Source organism: Phaenicophaeus curvirostris, chromosome 10 (genome assembly GCF_032191515.1).
Source record: "Phaenicophaeus curvirostris isolate KB17595 chromosome 10, BPBGC_Pcur_1.0, whole genome shotgun sequence".
Classification (NCBI taxonomy): domain Eukaryota; kingdom Metazoa; phylum Chordata; class Aves; order Cuculiformes; family Cuculidae; genus Phaenicophaeus; species Phaenicophaeus curvirostris.
Window position 1 is genome coordinate 3,577,022 of NC_091401.1, and position 17,640 is coordinate 3,594,661.

General features: G+C 40.6%; 1 protein-coding gene across 2 annotated transcripts in view; it reads right to left on the reverse strand.

Annotated features, from left to right (window-relative positions):
* Positions 1–2,949: 2,949 nt before the first annotated feature.
* AMER3 (APC membrane recruitment protein 3) overlaps positions 2,950–17,640 on the reverse strand; it is a 35,237-nt gene continuing 20,546 nt past the window's right edge. For both annotated transcript variants that reach the window (XM_069864977.1, XM_069864979.1), the window contains exon 3: positions 2,950–3,210. The gene's annotated coding sequence lies outside the window, so the exon portion shown is untranslated. The remainder of the gene's footprint in view (positions 3,211–17,640) is intronic.

Genomic DNA, 17,640 nt, shown 5'->3' on the forward strand with positions numbered 1-17,640 from the left:
TGCATTCTTGCAGAAGCAGGGCAGGAAATAGGTGAGCAGCTTCACAGAAATTTTATAGCCATAAAGGTCTGTGGAAAGCTCTTCACAATTTATCTTAATTTTATGTATTATCCATTCTAAAATGAAAAAGCCATCCAACACCAGAGAGGAAGCACAGTATGTTAGGCTGAAAGCAGGCAGAAGGAATTTGTTCTCACAGCTACAGACTACATGAGAAACTGAATGTTTATGGATTTATTGCACCAGCATGTCTTCGTTTCCTAAGGACATATTGTTTGTGTTATAGAACAAGTTTAATCTAAAGATTTTCCTCCAAACTAACATACAGACCACCTCCGCAAACACCTTATTCAATATGATCTTGAGAAAACAGATTTTATCTTAGTCCTTTAGGTGGAGAATGATTAAGCCCAGAAGATGGTTTAGCTTCTCCCCATATCACACCAACAGTCATGTAACCCCGTGGGGAGAACTGAAATAGTTTTTTTCCACAGCATGTAATGCCGATCCATAGCTGTTCTTTTGGCAGCATGGATTGAACCCAGGATCTTTGAAACTCAGAGTGCAATACACTTATTGCCAGAACTAGATGTGTCCATAAACTCAATGGCCACAGGTGCCTCATGAATCTACGTGCCACCCTGCTGCATGCCTGTGAAACTGTGGGTGGTTTATGTCACTGCTGGGCCTGCATAAGAGAAGTAAAAACCCACCTTTCTTGCTTGCACTTGTTCCCTGTGGTTTGTATCGCAAGGGAACCCCTATCAGGCACTGACAGTGCTACAGAGACCAGCTTTAAAGTCAGTGAGGAGAGCAGAAGTCCTAGAGAGGGAAGGGAAGGTGTTTGCTTCTCTCTGCGGGAGGAGCAGAGACCATGAGAGAGGAGATCAAGGGACTGGGTAGCTCTGACAGATGAGTAGAACTTAGAAGGATAAGTGCAGCAGCAGGAGATAGAAGACACCAATTAGGGAGATAAATAATGTTAGACAAATTGTTTGTTGCTCTGTGCCTGTAAGGCAGGAGAAATAATAGTCTCCTTTGAAATGCTGTCTCCTTTGCTGTGTGGCAGCAAAGTGACTCCTCTTCTGTTGCCTGCCTTTTCCTCTATCATGCTCGTTACTCAACCTGAAACTAAAGGAAGAGATGTGCAGTGTGCTACAGGGGAGAGAAATTCTGCATCTCTGCTCCCTGGAGGCTCTGTTACAAGACAGTCTTAGTGAGTGAAGGCAGTCAAGGCGGCTAGTGTAGTAATTACAAAATGAAAGGGATCACTTGTGTCAGGAACAACTAGGTTTTTGTACAGACTCTGTTGCTGGAAGCCCTATGTTGGTTTTGATTATTATTAATTAGCCCAAATCTAATGTGTCATTTAGTATTTCAGGAAAATGCCTGTATGATGAACTACTCAGCATTTTAGGCTTTTATAGATTAAATAGCAAATTCTTAGCAGTCTTCAGGACATAGTTTTGTACCATGTGAGATGGCCTTGGGCACCTATGATCTATAGTTTAAGGAGAAACTTTGTAAATTGAGTGCATTTTGAAAGTTGACTTGTACTTGCGGTCTTGTCATGTTGGAGAGAGAACCTCTCTCTTCTTGGTAATCTGAGAGTGAAACTGAGAAAGTCCATAGGGGACCTGATTTCCTATTATAGCATCATAGTCTTGATGTATTATGGTCTTTTAGAATTCAGATTCTGCAAAATGAAGACATCATTTAAATACTGTTGTTTTATATACTTGCCAGTATAAATGATTTAAGGTAGAAATCATCTTAACTTTAGACATCAAAATTCAGACATCTAATCTAATGTATTTGTCTAGAAGCCTTGTATTGTCAATAGAGCAGAACCTTTCCAGAGAGTCTTTCACCAACCTCTGCAGTTATTTGTCTTCTTCTGTTTACAACAGAAAAAATACAGAATAAATTAGATGATTAATTCCTCCCCACTTCAGTGAATTTTAGGAACAAAGTTACCTTCTTCTGTACCATGAAGTGAGCTCACTGTTGAGTCAGGAAGGGATTATTTTTCCCTTGCTTCAGTCCTGAGCCTCATAGGTTCTTCTTTCACTTTTCCCTGCAACAGCAAATCTTAGGGCAAAGATGCCGCCTCTAAGTACTTTCGGAGGCAGGGTACTAGATGAGGAGGTTGTTAAGATCTTTTCAAATATGCCATGGCCAGATGGGGCCATTTGATCATCTGGTTCCATCTGCAAAGCACAGCCATTTTGTTCAATTTATTCTCAGCGTATAGGACAGCAAAGACCATATTTGAACTGGGGTATGAAAATAATGACTGTGCTCTTAAACTGACTCCAAGGATGCCACAGAAAAATGAAAGTTGTATTACAATGTATCCTTCCTAGGGTTTTTGAGACTGTTTTTTATGTTGGAAAAAGAAGATTTTGTATAAGAGCTATTGTCATGGATATAAACAGCATATTTTCTTCCCTTTAAAACAGTATCTAACAAAGTATCTTTTTTAATGGCAGTTTTAAGTAAATCTCTCTATCCCAGTCACCATTTCTGCTACATGATAAATACACATCTTTGAACAACATAGGGCAGACTATGTTATGCTTCCTGATATTTTTATTTGTATGTTTACAAAATACCTTTCCCCAGGCAGCAGATCTTGCCGTACTAATGTAATCTGCAGTCTACAGCCTTGTTGCTTTAAGATCATTAAACAATTTCCATAAAATATATAAAGCACTTCTGTAAAATTCAAGAAAAATCGGTACAACGGAAAACAATTTTACTTCTGCATAACAACTGCCCATGTGAATGCTCATTCTGCACATATCTGTGTTTAAAAATGTAGTAATATTTTCAGTTATTGTGTGGCAAAATGTGACAGAAGTATGCTATCTTTTTTTCTTAAACTTGCTTGTCACTGCATGACTGTTTCAAAATCTGAGTGAAGGGGTTTTTTTGGAAAAAAAAACAAAACAAAAAAAGCAACTAATTACCACTCATCTGCAAACACAGCTTCAGAGTGTGTGGTTGTCAGGAACTCCTAACTATATCAGTCAGTTAGACGGACCAGCAAGATTTTCTGCTGCAACATGTCTGGTAGGATGTCTAGAGAGAAATCCTCATTGATTCTGGTATCAATAGAGCATCATGGAACTATGTCATGCTATGTTACATGGGGAGGGGAGGGGAAGGTAGCATCCGTATCTACAAGTGGATTCTTCAGTGTTGCACCTGCAATACAAACAAAAACATCTTAAGTGTTCACATATTTATTTCAGGCTTTTATTTAACAATATATTGTTGAAAGAATGAACAAAGGAAAATAACTAAAACCAGAAACAGAAACTGGCTACCATCAATGTGCAAGGTTTAGCCCTCCTGATTTTTCCTCTACATGATCTCGCTTCCTCCCTGTAGTCCACCCAAGATATCTGTCCCTTCTTCCAAAGTTCATAGACATTCCTCTTCTTTTTGATGTCCATCCATAACTCCCTGCTCAATAAGCTGGTTTTTTTTTTCCCTGAGGGCTTGTTTTCCGGCACATGGGGACAGTTTTCTCCTGCGCTGCCAGGATTTCCTTCTTGAAGAGCTCCCAGCTCTCGCGGGCTCCCTTGCCCTTAAGGACCGCCTCCCATGGGACTTCATCAACTAGCATTCTGAACAGTATAAAGTCTGCCCTCTGGAAGTTTAAGGTGGTTGTTCTGCTAATCCCCCTCCTCACTTCACCTAGACCTGAGAATCCTACCATCTCATGATCACATTTCCCTAGTCATCCTCCAACTGTCACATCCCCCACAAAGCCTTCTCGGTTCACAAGCAGCAGGTCCAGGAGGGCACCTTCCCTCCTTTGGCAGCTCGTTCACCAGTTGTGTGAGGAAGTTGTCTTCCACACACTCCAGGAACCTCCTAGACTGCTTTCTCTCTGCTGTATTGTACTTCCAGCAGACATCTGGTAGATTAAAGTCTCCCACAAGGACAAGAGCAAGCGATCTTGAGACTACTCCCAGTTGTTTGTAGAAGAGCTAGTCAGCTGCTTCTTCTTGGCTAGGTGATCTATAACAAACTCCCATCACAACATCTGCCTTCTTGTGGCAGTGGGTATAAACTAGAGAGGAGCAGATTTAGACTAGACATAAGGAGGAATTTCTTCACGATGAGGGTGGGGAGGCCCTGGCCCAGGTTGCCCAGGGAAGCTGTGGCTGCCCCATCCCTGGAGGGGTTCAAGGCCAGGCTGGATGGGGCTTGGGCAGCCTGACCCAGTGGGAGCTGTCCCTGCCCATGGCAGGGGGGTGGAACTAGATGATCATTAAGGTCCTTTCCAACATAAACTATTCTGTGATTCTATTCTATGAATCCCAGGCACACATACTGCAGTGGTATTTGGCAGGCCAGCACAGGAATTTGTGATATTCATAGACTTACTGCAGTTTATTTTCCTTGATCTGGAGGCTGTTTTTACATGAGTTAGAAGTGACTGATGAACTAATTTGCCCCCTCTAGCACTGCGCAGCACATCAGTGCAGCGAAAGGTGCCCGAGCACATCTTGTTCCCAGTACAGCAATCCAGAATTCCCCACTAGAGGCAAAGTGGCAGGACTGACGGTGGAGCTCTGACATCTCGTGGCTGATCTTTGCCTTCCAGACCTGGCTATGTTACCTCTCTGTGTCTCTGCCACAGCAGGCTTGGGCAGGGGAGTTCTGTCTGCAATATTTTTACATAAGAGAGATATTTCTGTGGTTGGGATTCCAGGATTGATGAGAACAGGTCAACTGCAGTGAGAATTTTATCAGGTAAGCACAAAAGTTGTGTGGTTCCTGAGATTTTTTTGTTAACAAACAGAGTTTCTTTGCCATGCCCCAAGTCATCCAATATGCTCACAAAAAAACAATGAGAGAGTTTTGGCACCTGAAAATCCCCATGTAACCTGAATGATGGCAGCCCCTGAAAAACACAGAGGTGCCTGGAAACACATGTGCCTGGAAAAAGGTAAGCGCAAAGGTCTTGTTCAGGAGTCTGGCTTGCTGCAGCTTCTTTCTGTTGAATGCACTCTCCTAAGCTCCCAGCGTGTGCCATGTCTTCAGAGAGGTGTTTTTGTCAGCTTGTAATGTATTCTGTAGATCTCTAAAGCCCCACCTGCTGTGAAAAATCGCACCAAAGCCCCATCTCCCTGGTGAAATAAATATCATAGACATTTTGCAGTCTGTCAGTCCCTAAAAAAGGCTGAAAACATCAGTGAGCACTTTGGCCTTCACAAGAATACAGAAAGGATTTTGATAGTACAGGATTCCAGTTTTCATGTGTCCTGTTTGAGGCTGTGCCACTTGGCAGAGACTGCCATGCACGGAAAGTTTAATCCAGAAGGACTTTAATGATGATACGGCTTGAGCAGTTATTTCCTGATTTCAATTGTCAGCTGGCGAGCACAAGGTGGCACAGCAGAGCCAGCACAGGTCGATTGAACAGAAAGGGCCGCAGCAGGGTGATGGGGCTGGTGCCTGGGGTTTGGGTCCTGACACTGTACCGGGGGCTCTACAGCCTGTAATTCCCGGGTTCACCACCTCTACTGCTAAGTCCCATTCTCTGATAGAATGTTGGAGTTTTTAATATTTCCTAGGCATCTCAGTCATTTCATCTGCAGATTCCCTAGAATTCCAGCTCAGCCTTTACTGCATTATTTAATGAATCAGTTCCTTCTAGCAGCTTCCCTTTTATGATGCAGTTTTCATGACATCTCAGCTGTACCTGCAGATTAAAACCGTGGGATAGTCTCAGTGATGCTCTGACTCTCCGTTCCTTCCTCCTACAGCACATTTGAAGACATTTTTTCCTGTTTCTGGTGTGACTTTTCCTTTTACCAGTTGAATCTCTAAGCCTCATTGGACATGCCTTGAATATTTGTGTTATTTTTCTTTTTGCATCATACAGTTTTCTAAAGGTTACTTAAGGAACATATTCTCATCTTTTGTTCACTGCAGCAGAACACTTGCTGTTTAAGGCCAGAAGGGATCACTGTGCCTAAGGAAATCTGTTTGAAAATATTTGGTGTAGCTTTTGCTAGATAGAAGAGCATCTTGGGAGCTATTAATGTCAGGGGCAAGTTAGAATGTAGAGCCACTGGTGCCTTAAGGGCCTGGGATCTTGTAGTAGGGCATTATCATCTTGTAGTATGGACTTGATGATCCTGGAGGTCTTTTCCAACCCAGTGATTCTGTGATTCTGTGATTATAAGGTTTCTCCTTCTCTGTCTGGTGCAAAGACATATCTGCATTATCAGCCTCAGAACTGACAGTGATTAGAGTGAAGAAAAAATTCTCTCACAGAATGTTTTTCAGACGGGAAGTATGCTAGTTTTCAACAGTTTATATATTCTTTGTAGAAATTCATGTTCACTGGAATGGAAAAAATATATCCTTCCAGGAAAATAGGAAAAATGCCTCACTGCATGGAAGATTTGCCAGTTGGTAGAACAGAACCAGTCATAAGCAGCAGGCACAAAACAGACATAATTTATCTCAGTGGTCTACCATGGATATATTCAGAAACTCCTTTTCCATGGAAAGTATGGTTTTAGAATACTGTAATCATAAACTTCATTTCCCAGTCACCTCAGTTCCACAGGGGCTGTACCATTTCTGAATACCACCTTGAGCACACTATTGCACACTAACAAAAATAAGTACTGTGATTTCTATTCAGAAGCACATTTTGCAGGAACATTCCTCTACTTCTGGCAATACTAGGTTGGATTTCAGTCCTGCTGAAGACTGCTTACCCAACAGAACAAGTGCTGCCATTAGTTAAGAGGAACTCTGTGCAAGGGCGAGAGGATCTTGATGTTGTAAACCAGTCCTTTATATAATATTATAACTCTGAACACTCTGCATTTCTGCTTGCTTGTAGACCTCAAATTCTCAGCCTGAATCAGAACTAGCTTTAAACAGAGAAGTAATCCAGTGCATTCTCCCTGTCCTTCTCCAGCCCTCATATGCCACTCCAGAGGCCTTAAGAAGCCAAACTAGTATTTTCTAGGTAGAGCAGAAGTTCCTTCATCACTCAAAGGCCAGGACTGTCCTACCGACTTTGCAGTTATGCACAGATCAGCATGCTGGGGTGGGACCTGACAAACAGTCATGTTGCCAGAAGCCACCTGTGTAAAAAAAGAGACTTGTCACTCCCAGGGAATCAAGAAGCTATGCTGTAAAAACTTTTTTTGCTGTTATAAGCTGCATCTGCCATAGAATGCTGTGCCAGCAGAATATACTGCATAATATTATAATACTTGATACAAAACACTCTGAGTGTGGACCTAGCCTAACCTGCCAGCCCCTCCTTTCTTGACACTGCACAACAGAAAAGGCACAGAAAAAAAAGAAAAAAGAAAAAGAGAAAAAGAAAAAGAGTGGCCCCTGGTTGTTATGCGGTTCTGAACAAGCTGTTCAGAGCAGTTTGCGTCTGTCCCCAGAATTCAGCGACACATGGCAGATGTTAGGCAGCCACTCTTCCCTGCCTTCCTGAACTGCATCACATGCAGTTTACCAGAGACCAGTGTTTTTCTCTGCCTACATGACTACATTCTTTCTTTGAATATTTTCATGTCACTGATGGAAGTATTTCATTAGCATGTGAAAAATTGGAATTATCACAATATGACAAATAGCTGATATATCTATAGAAAATTTCTCTTCCTTCTTTTTCCTCCTTTTATGCAAGTGACTTGAATAATGTCCTTCTAAAATGTTATCTCTGGGAGAAATAGTGTCTGGGCTCTGTTGTGCTGTTGTAAGTACCCAACTGTCCCTGTGAGTTAAAATATCATCACACGCTTAGTGCACTTGATTATGTGGACAGGGTCAAGCTGTCAGAATTTGTCTATAATCTCTGATTCCCAATAAAGTTTACATTTTTGCTGTCTGCAGCTCGTTCCCATCCTCATTGTCTGCTTCACAGCTCACATTCAACATCTGAGTCAAGGTCACAGACAGTCTGAAAATCAATTTTCCATGCCTCCATTATGCCTTCCTCAACCTTATTTATTTTCTTATCTCTCTTCATGAAAGAACTACGTGCACAGACCTGTCTGACGCATGGGACAAGTTCAAGTGCAAAATCTTTGCAAAATAAGAAGCCTATAATAAAATAGTCTGTAAATAATGTCTTTCCCTAGCTATCATAGGCCTTTCAGATTATTTATACTGGATAGTAATTTGAATCTTGTCAGTACTGCATTGTGCTGATGTTGATTGAAATGGTAATGAATGCAATACATTCTCTCAAATTCTTCACTTTTAATAGAAGATATCATTCACAAGCAGTTAGCAGTGTTAGAACTGCAGCTGGCTCATTGACTGCTAAGTACATGCTGACTGTGCCTACAGAGCAGTCTGAATTGCAGTGAATCCTATGTCATCTTTGTGTTGCATATTTGCTGACTTGCTAAAGTTAGGGCCAGCAAACAAGACCCTAGCAATCATTAATAAGTACAAAACTGGTCTAAATATGTTTGCAATTAATTCTCCTAAGACAACACCTTTTCTTTTGCTGGATACAGCCCACTATCCTTCAAGTCACTGCAGTGCTCTGCCACAAAATCCTCTCTGTTCTCACATCCAGACTGTGCCTGCTCCTGGTCCAGCATGTGCATGAAATCCTTTTATTCATATGACTAGGGCTCTAATTCATATTCTGTTCATTTTGCTTCTGAGATATCAAAATTTCCCTTTCTTCTGGAGTTGGTAAACAGTCTTATCTGTTCATATCCACTCAGAATGTTGACACAAAGATGTTATTTTTCAGTCTGGTTATACTAACTCAAATACCTGTTGTTTTGAGTATTTTCCCTCATTTCTATTACTCTCTAAAAATCCATCATTTGATGGTTGACCTCCCTTCCAAGAATACCTATCCTGGTAGCTGTACCCTAGATTATCTAAATATCAATTCTTGTTAACAACAGCAATACCAGTCTTCATTGTCTCCTTGTTACGTTTGTGAAGAAGAAATGGAATGCTTTGTCCAGTGGGGCTTCTTGTGTTTGGAAGTCCATCCGTAAAGGTACGATAACACTGGATGACACTTTCTGACTGCCAGCTGGTACTCTCTCATTGTTTCCATGTGTTTGCTCTGTATTGTCATTTCTAGCCATCATTTCCAGCCCTTTGTAGTACAGACCCAAAACCTGATGTTTGTTTACACAGCACTTAACACAAGGGGAGAAGAAGGGGGCAGGGGAAGGAATCCAGACATCTGGGTCTGGAATTTGTGGGCATGGCAATAACAGAAATGTTTACTTGATGTTTATTCTTTGATTTTGCAAAAATGAAATGGAAATTTACACTTGTCTGAATACTCTCTATGGTCAACTAACCTTGATGCTATAGCTTACAAAGACCTGCTTACTTTTACCACTTTAGAGTAAATACTTTAGAGTACTATCACCTCTTTAGTTTATTTTTAAGGCCAATTGCTGTGGTACTGTTCTGGTAGTAAGCAATCATTTTAAAAGTTTTAAGTTTTTGCCAAGTTTCACTGGAATGGAAAACTACATGAAACAGTGATATGACCTGCAGAGGAACAAGCCTAACTTTCCAGCTGGAACAATTCCAGATTTAAAATGAATGCATACATTGTTGGTAACAAATGGATTAAACTTCCTATTATTGAAGAAGGCCAGACAGCAAGAAATAGAGCTAGAGAGAAATTGCCAAGTGTTACATACAATTTTATTGGCTTCATTTTGAGCCATGATGAAATAAGGCAAATCATTCACTTTTTATGTCATGAAAAGTGTGGGGTCATGTAGAGTTTTCAAAGAGGTGAAAATAAACAGAAATTATTTCCAGTTCAGAAGTTCAGCTAACTTGTCAACCCTTCAGCACAGGTATGAGACTGACTGGTGCAGCCTCTTCTAGTGGAGGAGGAATGTTTTATTCCAGGGACATGTGGGAAGGGTCCAATCTCTGTATTAGAACCGCTCTGTCCAACAGAACAGGAAGGCTTGCGAAGATAAGAGTGACTCCTTGATGCCAGGCTCACACACAGTGCTTCATGGGAAAGGCCAACACGTTCATAGGTTTCTCTAGCATCAACTCAGAGGTGCTTTCTGCGCCACCCTTGAAAGAAGATGGAGCCTGTCTGATCTCAGAGATTGTGGAGTCCTCCTCCATGCTAATCTTTTCTGAAGAAGATAACTGTACTATTACAGAAAATTACACACTGAAAGGGGATTTCATATTAGCAGATGAAAAAGCCTTGCTAGCAAAGTTCTAGCTGAGTGAGCTCAGTCTGTTTAGCCTGAAAAAGAAAAGACTGAGAGCAGACCTTAGCAATGCTTATAAATATCTAAGGGGCAGAGGTCAGGAGGATGGGGTCAGACTCTTTTCAGTGGTGCCCAGCAACATGACAGGGGGCAACAGGCACAAACTAGAGCACAGGAAGTTCCACCTGAACATGAGGATAAATTTCTTTCCTGTGAGGGTGATGGAACACTGGAACAGGCTGCCCAAGGAAGATGTGGAGTCTCCTTCTCTGGAGATATTCAAATGCCTGGACATTCTCTTGTGCAAGCTGCTGGAAGTGAACCTGCTTTAGCATGGGGATTGGACTGCACGAGCTCCAGAGGGCACTACCTAACCCTGACCGTTGTGTGATTCTGTCAGCAGATCCTTGACCTTTGTCTGCAGTGTTCTGGAGAGAGCGCCTGTCCCAGCATCTGGATTTGGATCCAGATGGACTAACAAACAGTAACTGCAGGAGAAGCTGAATTAGGACACATACTGTGTCACCATCAAACAAAGCTGACTAAAGTGTGCACGGCACTTCCGTGCAAGAGCTCCAGGTTCTTTACCAGCCAGGGCTGTCGGGGCAGCATTGGCCATTGGAGTTATCTTTCTAGTCTTCAGTAAAATCAGGACCCTACCATGCAGTTTTCCTTTACAGTCCTGCCAGTCCAATTTGTTTTGTTGGCAAAAGGAATGTTTTCTTTAGCTGACCCTCCCACACTTGCTAACTATGTTTCTAACCACAATTCACACATTTGACCTCCTAACAAAAAGCACAAGCATTAAAAATGTATGAGAACCCACTGAGTGTGGCCAGCTGAATGGCTGCATTAGTGCTGAAGTTAAATTATTGATAGAAAGGGTGATTTTTACTTTCCTTATAGTTATTGAATAATAGATTAAAAGCTGCACAATAAGATTATTTTCATTACCCCCATAAATGACATGTTCAGTTAAAACAGTGAGGAGAACAAATGAAAAACGCTCTGCAGTGGCAAATATATTAGACTTAAAATTTTTATATTCTATTTATTCATTTTGGACGTATTTTTCAATAAATGTTTTGATTTAACAGAAGTTATGGGAGTTTTTTTTATAATATAGGAGACAAGAATAGACTTTGTTTCCTCATAATGTAACTATGATACTATCAGTGAAAGCGATCAATTGAGAACAACTGATGTGTTCTATAATAACTGCTGCCCATGCTAACCCAAATAAAAATGTTATTTAACAGCTGAAATTACCAGACTGACTAATATCTGGTCTTTATAATTATTACATTATCAAACCCCTTAGTCTTCCTATGTGTGGTACGCCACACTGAGATGTCCCCATCTGTGCAGCCCTAGAGAAATAATAAGTTTGTTTGATTTTGCTTTTCCTATTTAGTTTGGTTGCAGTAAAAATAATAACTGTTAAATCCTTTCAGTGATTAACAATTTGTTTGGCTTTCGACACTGCCTTTGGCTACCAGATCTCCTGGCTGGCTATTAATGTACGCAGCAAGAGTCCCAATGCAGGTTTCTGTTAATCAGTTGACAGCATTCTTACTGCAGGTATTAGATGCCATGGTTGCCTGAATTTTGAACAGACAGTTGCTTCTGCATCTCTACTTGTGCTGCTCTCCTGCAGGGTTGGATGATGTTGGCTTTGAACTGGACAGTTCCTTTTCTATCAGCTTTGAAATTTTTCAGCACAGGCTCAGCAAGCCTCTGGTGGTCTGACCGGACAGCTTTCTACTTGTATCTCTTGAACAACAATTTGGAAAAGAAGAGCAAAAAACAAGTTTGCTTTAACTGAAATTCATAGAATCATAGAATAACCAGGTTGGAAGAGACCCACCGGATCATTGAGTCCAACCATTCCTATCAAACACTAGACCATGCCCCTCAGCACCTCGTCCACCTGTCTCTTAAACACCTCCAGGGAAGGTGACTCAACCCCCTCCCTGGGCAGCCTCTGCCAGTGTCCAATGACCCTTTCTGTGAAAATTTTTTTCCTAATGTCCAGCCTAAATCTCCCCTGGTGGAGCTTGAGGCCTGTCCCCTGTCACTTGGGAGAAGAGGCAAGCTCCCTCCTCTCTACAACCTCCTTTCAGGTAGTTGTAGAGAGCAATGAGGTCTCCCCTCAGCCTCCCCTTCTCCAGGCTAAACACCCCCAATTCATTTGTTACAGCCTCTATAGAAAAGTGGGGCATCCAAAATAGTGCATTTCTATTCTTCAGTTGGCATTTTCTTAGTCAAAGAATCAGAAGTACCACCGATATAAGTATTGCTTCATATAAGTATCTCAAAATGTTATGTTTCAGTCATGTTAGATATTGATTTAGAACCCACTCAAATCTCTGGAGAAATCTGCCTGGATTTACAAGTCTCTGCAATGCCTGTTGATGGGAGGCATGTCATTTAGTAGAGCAAATCAGGAGTAGATGTATGCAGAATTGTCCCTGTTAGCAGCCACACAGGCTTGTTTCCTCACACACCCCCTGCTGATACAGAAAAAGCAATACCAATGCCCTTGTCAACACAACCTTCCTGGATGACAGACTTCAGCGATCTGGTTTCAACCCCCATGCATTTTCAGATCACAAGCTGCAGACAGAGATGGGAGGGTTTGGTAAATTTGGTGATACTGAAGGCTGTCTGGTAAGAAGGAAAAGGAGCCAGTCTGAGTTCACTGTGAGTAGGCGCCTGAGTGACTGTCTAAGGGTAAAACAGAAATATGTGCCACTGACCTACTTAGTGCTGAAAGTCTCCATGTTCCATTATGGATGAGCTGATCTACTTAACGCCCTCCTTGTTGCCTGCCATTAGTTCAATGGCAAGATGATTTCAACTATTCCTTCATTTCTGGACTAATGTAATTAGATTTTCCCTGTTTTATAGCCTGATATATTGACCCAATGAAATATGTGCAGCTGAAATATACAGGCTGAGTCAGAATTTTGGATATGATTTTAAAATCTAAATTTAGGTACACAAGACTTTAAATCTTAGTCTGCATGGTCTGATCAGGTCTGTAAAGAAAAGGACTGATGGTGCTAAAGTGTTGTGCTTTGAGCTTACAGTTTAGAACCGATCCATTCTGATAGGGTGTTTTTTAAAAGACAGTTTCTGTGGCATTCTGAAGTATTGGCATTGTATTTTTGGTTTTTTCTATTGGTAGACAAACTCCAGCAATAGACCATGCTTTTCTTTGTTAAAGAAACTCAGTGCCTCTGACAAGCTAAAAAGGCTTGATTCTAAGAATTTATCTTTTTTTTGTATATTCTTAAAAGACCTATTTTCAAAACTTCCTTTTAGGTTCAGTCCATGTCAAGCAGGTAACTAGAGACAGAAACACAGAAGTTCATCTTAACTAGTATAAATGACTGTTCACATTGCTGAAGGAGGTGATTTTACTTTTTGAAGCTAACTTCTTTTTTTAATTGTCAAGGCTGGGAATCTGATAAATGTAGCTGTCAGCCATGCGTGGGGTGAGGAGGAGAGGAGAAGGAACTCTTCCTGTGCTATGTTTAGCAGCGCTCATAATGTGAAAACAGCAGCTGGTCTGGACTGCAGTTAGTTCTTTAAGTTCTACGACCCTGTTATTTAGAACTGACTGTATGGCTCTATGGGTTTAACTTAATAGCAGCATCTTAGCAAAACAGGAAGGAAAAACAGTGAGTCAGTCTAGGACATGCCTTGGTAAGCACCTCAGGGTAGGCAAAGGGCAAATACTCAAATTATTTCCTTTGGGCTCTGTAACTTCTCAGTTCCTGCCAGATTGTATGGCTTGTATTACCAGTGATGCGGTAGAAGACATCACAAGGGCTATGAACTGTGGAGCAGATTTATGCTGAGAGATGAGCTCATTTTCCTTCCTGTTGAAGAGAAATTAGTGTCTCCTAGAGAATCCTGTAGGGTGCTGAAGAATTTTAGCCATTTGGGGCTTTTCGACTAGCTGAAAACCTCGTGTTAAGTTAGATATTCTGCAAATGTTTCTGAATGAAGAAGAAAGTATTTCTTTCCATTCCTCTGTTTCAGTCATTGACATAGGCTGGTCTAATACTCTCTTGTTTCAGGTCCTGTAGAGTTGCTCTGCCAACTGGAAATTAGCCAGTATGAATGTGTGACCCAGGAACGCTGCTGATTTTTAATAATACTGTTGAATTTTTTTTCTCATAACCACTGCACAGACTGTTTTGTCGCCCTTCTCCCTCATCCAAAAATTAAGACACAGTCTACTATAAACTTGCACGTTCACTAAATGACGTGAATGTAGAATGAGTTGGAATATCTGGGAAATTAAGGCCAAGGGTGCCCAGCTGTAACACAATCAGTTGAACATATCATTCATCTTCCTCTTTACCTTGTGGAGAAGGGAAACTACACTTGATAAAGGCAGATAACTAACACAGTTATAATTTATGTTTAGCAAGCATTTGTATTCTTGCAGATGGATCAGTTAAAAGGCTGCTGCATAGTAACAGCAGGTCTACACAGTATGTGGACATCCTGTTTTACTTAAAAGATGAGAAGCGGTTACTCAGACATCATGACTGAATAATTTGTCATGTTTTCAAGTTACCATTTGCATCCCCATCGAAAAGTCCCTTAGAAGATTAGGAGGACACCGTGAGAAGAATTATGTTTTCTATATCTTATGGCTAAAATTTCTAATTAATATTTGAGAAAGAAAGAAGTGGCATCGTATGACACCTCACTTCCACTAATGCATAGCAAACTGCTGTGCTTTCGTGACTTGATGCTTGTGTGAGTTAGCTGTGTAAGTTTTGTAAGCTGCAAGGAGAATGGTTGATATTCCTGTTGTGCGCATGTTTGTGTATTACTTTGGAAAAGTGACTGTTATGAATGTGAACATGATCTGTAAATAATACACATTTGGTGAAAAGCAATGATTCCTTATTTCACAGAATACAGGGAGTAAAAGGGTCCTGAATATTGATAATGCAATAGATGTAAAGTACATCATTTTTTTACCATGCAAGGCAAAATTTAATTGTAGAATTCATTAGTACAGAATGTCATAAAAGCCAAAAGTACATGTTGGTTCAAAATGAGATTAAGTAACTAGTGGAAGGCAGGTCTGTTTATTAAATACAATGGCATGAATAGTTTGCCCTTCGCTTAAGTAGTTTAATATGATTAATTGCCTTGGTTTTATTCTTTTCCCTAAATATTCATTCTTGGTCACTACTGGGAAAAAGATAAATGGGGCTTTCATCTGCTCCAATATGGATGTTTTGAGTACTCACATGAATGCAGCTGTTTAGTGACAAATCCATTAATAAATACATCCATCCTAAAAATCTGTCTCTTTCTGTCTGTCATGACTGTCTGTGTGTCATAACTGTCTCTCTTCCTCTCTCATTTATAAGGACAGAATTCCTCAGAAAGCCTCTTGAACTATGGAAGGTATACGTTCAGCCTTGTGAAATAATGTGAAGAAATTCCAGAATCTTGTTAAATGTCTTTGTTGCAAATTGTGTTTAAGCCCTCAAGCCTTGCTGTTCTGTAAAACCCTTTGAAGTGAAACCTCATTGAACATCATGGGTGAGATGAGCAGAGGTTTTCCAAATTTGGAATTTTAATAAAAGCATAAAGATTTTGTGAATATTTTCAGCCAGGTCCCATTCATATAAAACACGCAGGACTTCCCTTCAGTGAAGGACATCATTCAGTGCACTTTATACTCTTAGGTACTCTTAGGTTCATGGAAATACGATTAAGAAATAATAGAGTTGCCACTTTGCAAGGTATACAAACCAAAAGGAATTCAGTCCCACCATTGGACACCTCCTATCTTAAGAGACTGTGTTTGTAGACCAGTCTGAGCCCTTTAAGTAAAATCACTTCTGCTGTTAGCCAGCATTCATTGGTTTATGTTTTTAATTAGTGCTGGATTGATCTGTAGCGTTGTTCACCTGATCCAGTTGAAGATGTCCCTACTCACTGCAGGGGATTAGACTGGATGGCCTTCATGATCCCTTCCAACCCAAACCGTTTGATGATTCTATGATTCTATGAGAAATCAGCAGTGGTCACAGGAAAATGGAACTGAGTTTTCCTGAAGAAGCAGCTGTAACACCACTGCCCATTAAATAACCCACTTGAGAAATCTCTAATTTTTGGTTAAAGTTGTGGAAACTCACTGAAATGGACTTCTCAGGCATGCCCCAAAATCATGAAGAAAAGTACCATGTGTCAGTTAATAACCTAGTAGACACTTTTTCAATTGATTATGCTGCTTCAGGTATTTAGGTTACTGTAGATTTATGTCTAAGGAACTAAGTAACTAGTTCCTGTAAAATGTCAAGAGTCCCCTGTCTGAAAACAGAGTAAAGCAAGGTTTCAAAAGTTCACATCGCTCAGCATGAAGATAGTTACACCCTTAATCAACTTAAGTGTTTTATTCCTGGGTGCCAGAGAAAGCTCTCTTTATGGCAGGGTTTTTTTCCACTGTGAAATGGTTTGTATTCATCCTTGTACTGTGCTCACTTTATATTTTTGTGCCTTTAATTAAAATACTAAGTAGATTGCTGTGTTATATGATGAGTGATAAATTGCCGTTGGGGGAAGTTCATTGATTTATATTCTGTGGATGATTGCAATATGATGTTCTTACTAGATGACAGAATACTTTCTATAGATTTCCTGAGCTGATTAAGTAAAATTAGATCTGATTGAACGTCTGCAGGTTGGGTTAACGGTGAGATGCTCTCTCTGCTTCGAAGCAGAAAGACCTGTAGTTAAAAGGTGTGCAGTTGCTCTGGCAGCAGCAGAAGAGGGTCTCGAAGGTCCTTCCTGGAAGACAGTCCTGGAAAGTCTTGTGGTTTTGCATCCAAAAAAACATACAAGAAAAGACAGAGGGAGATGGATAAGAAACTGTTCTCTCTGCAACCTCTTTCCTGGAGGCAGCGCACATAGTTCATGCTGCTTCTAGCAATGTTATCTTCAGACCTGCATCTCTTCCCCTCCTGCAGAAAGGAATCAGCACTAAGAAAGGTGAAAGAGGCAGCATAAGCAGGGCAGTAGCGATGAATTGTGAAGAGGTTGAGTCTGATAATTAGAAGTAAGAAAATTTGGCACCACATCCTAATGGAGAGTGTTCAGGGTCTATAACTGCCAAGAGGCAGATTTTTAAAAAACAACCAGTTTTGCTGAACTCATTTGTTACAGATCAGTGGGGAAGCTGGTCTCTAACAGATTTAGGAATCCTGTCTTTTTTTTTTTTTCTGAACAATGTTTTGGTGCCATAGAGTTGCAAATAAACTCATCTATTCTAAATACATACTGTCCCAATTTCTCTTAATTAAAAATAGCCTTTTATAGCATTTTTTCAAAATCTTCATGAAAAAATAATAAAAGAAGGTCAGTT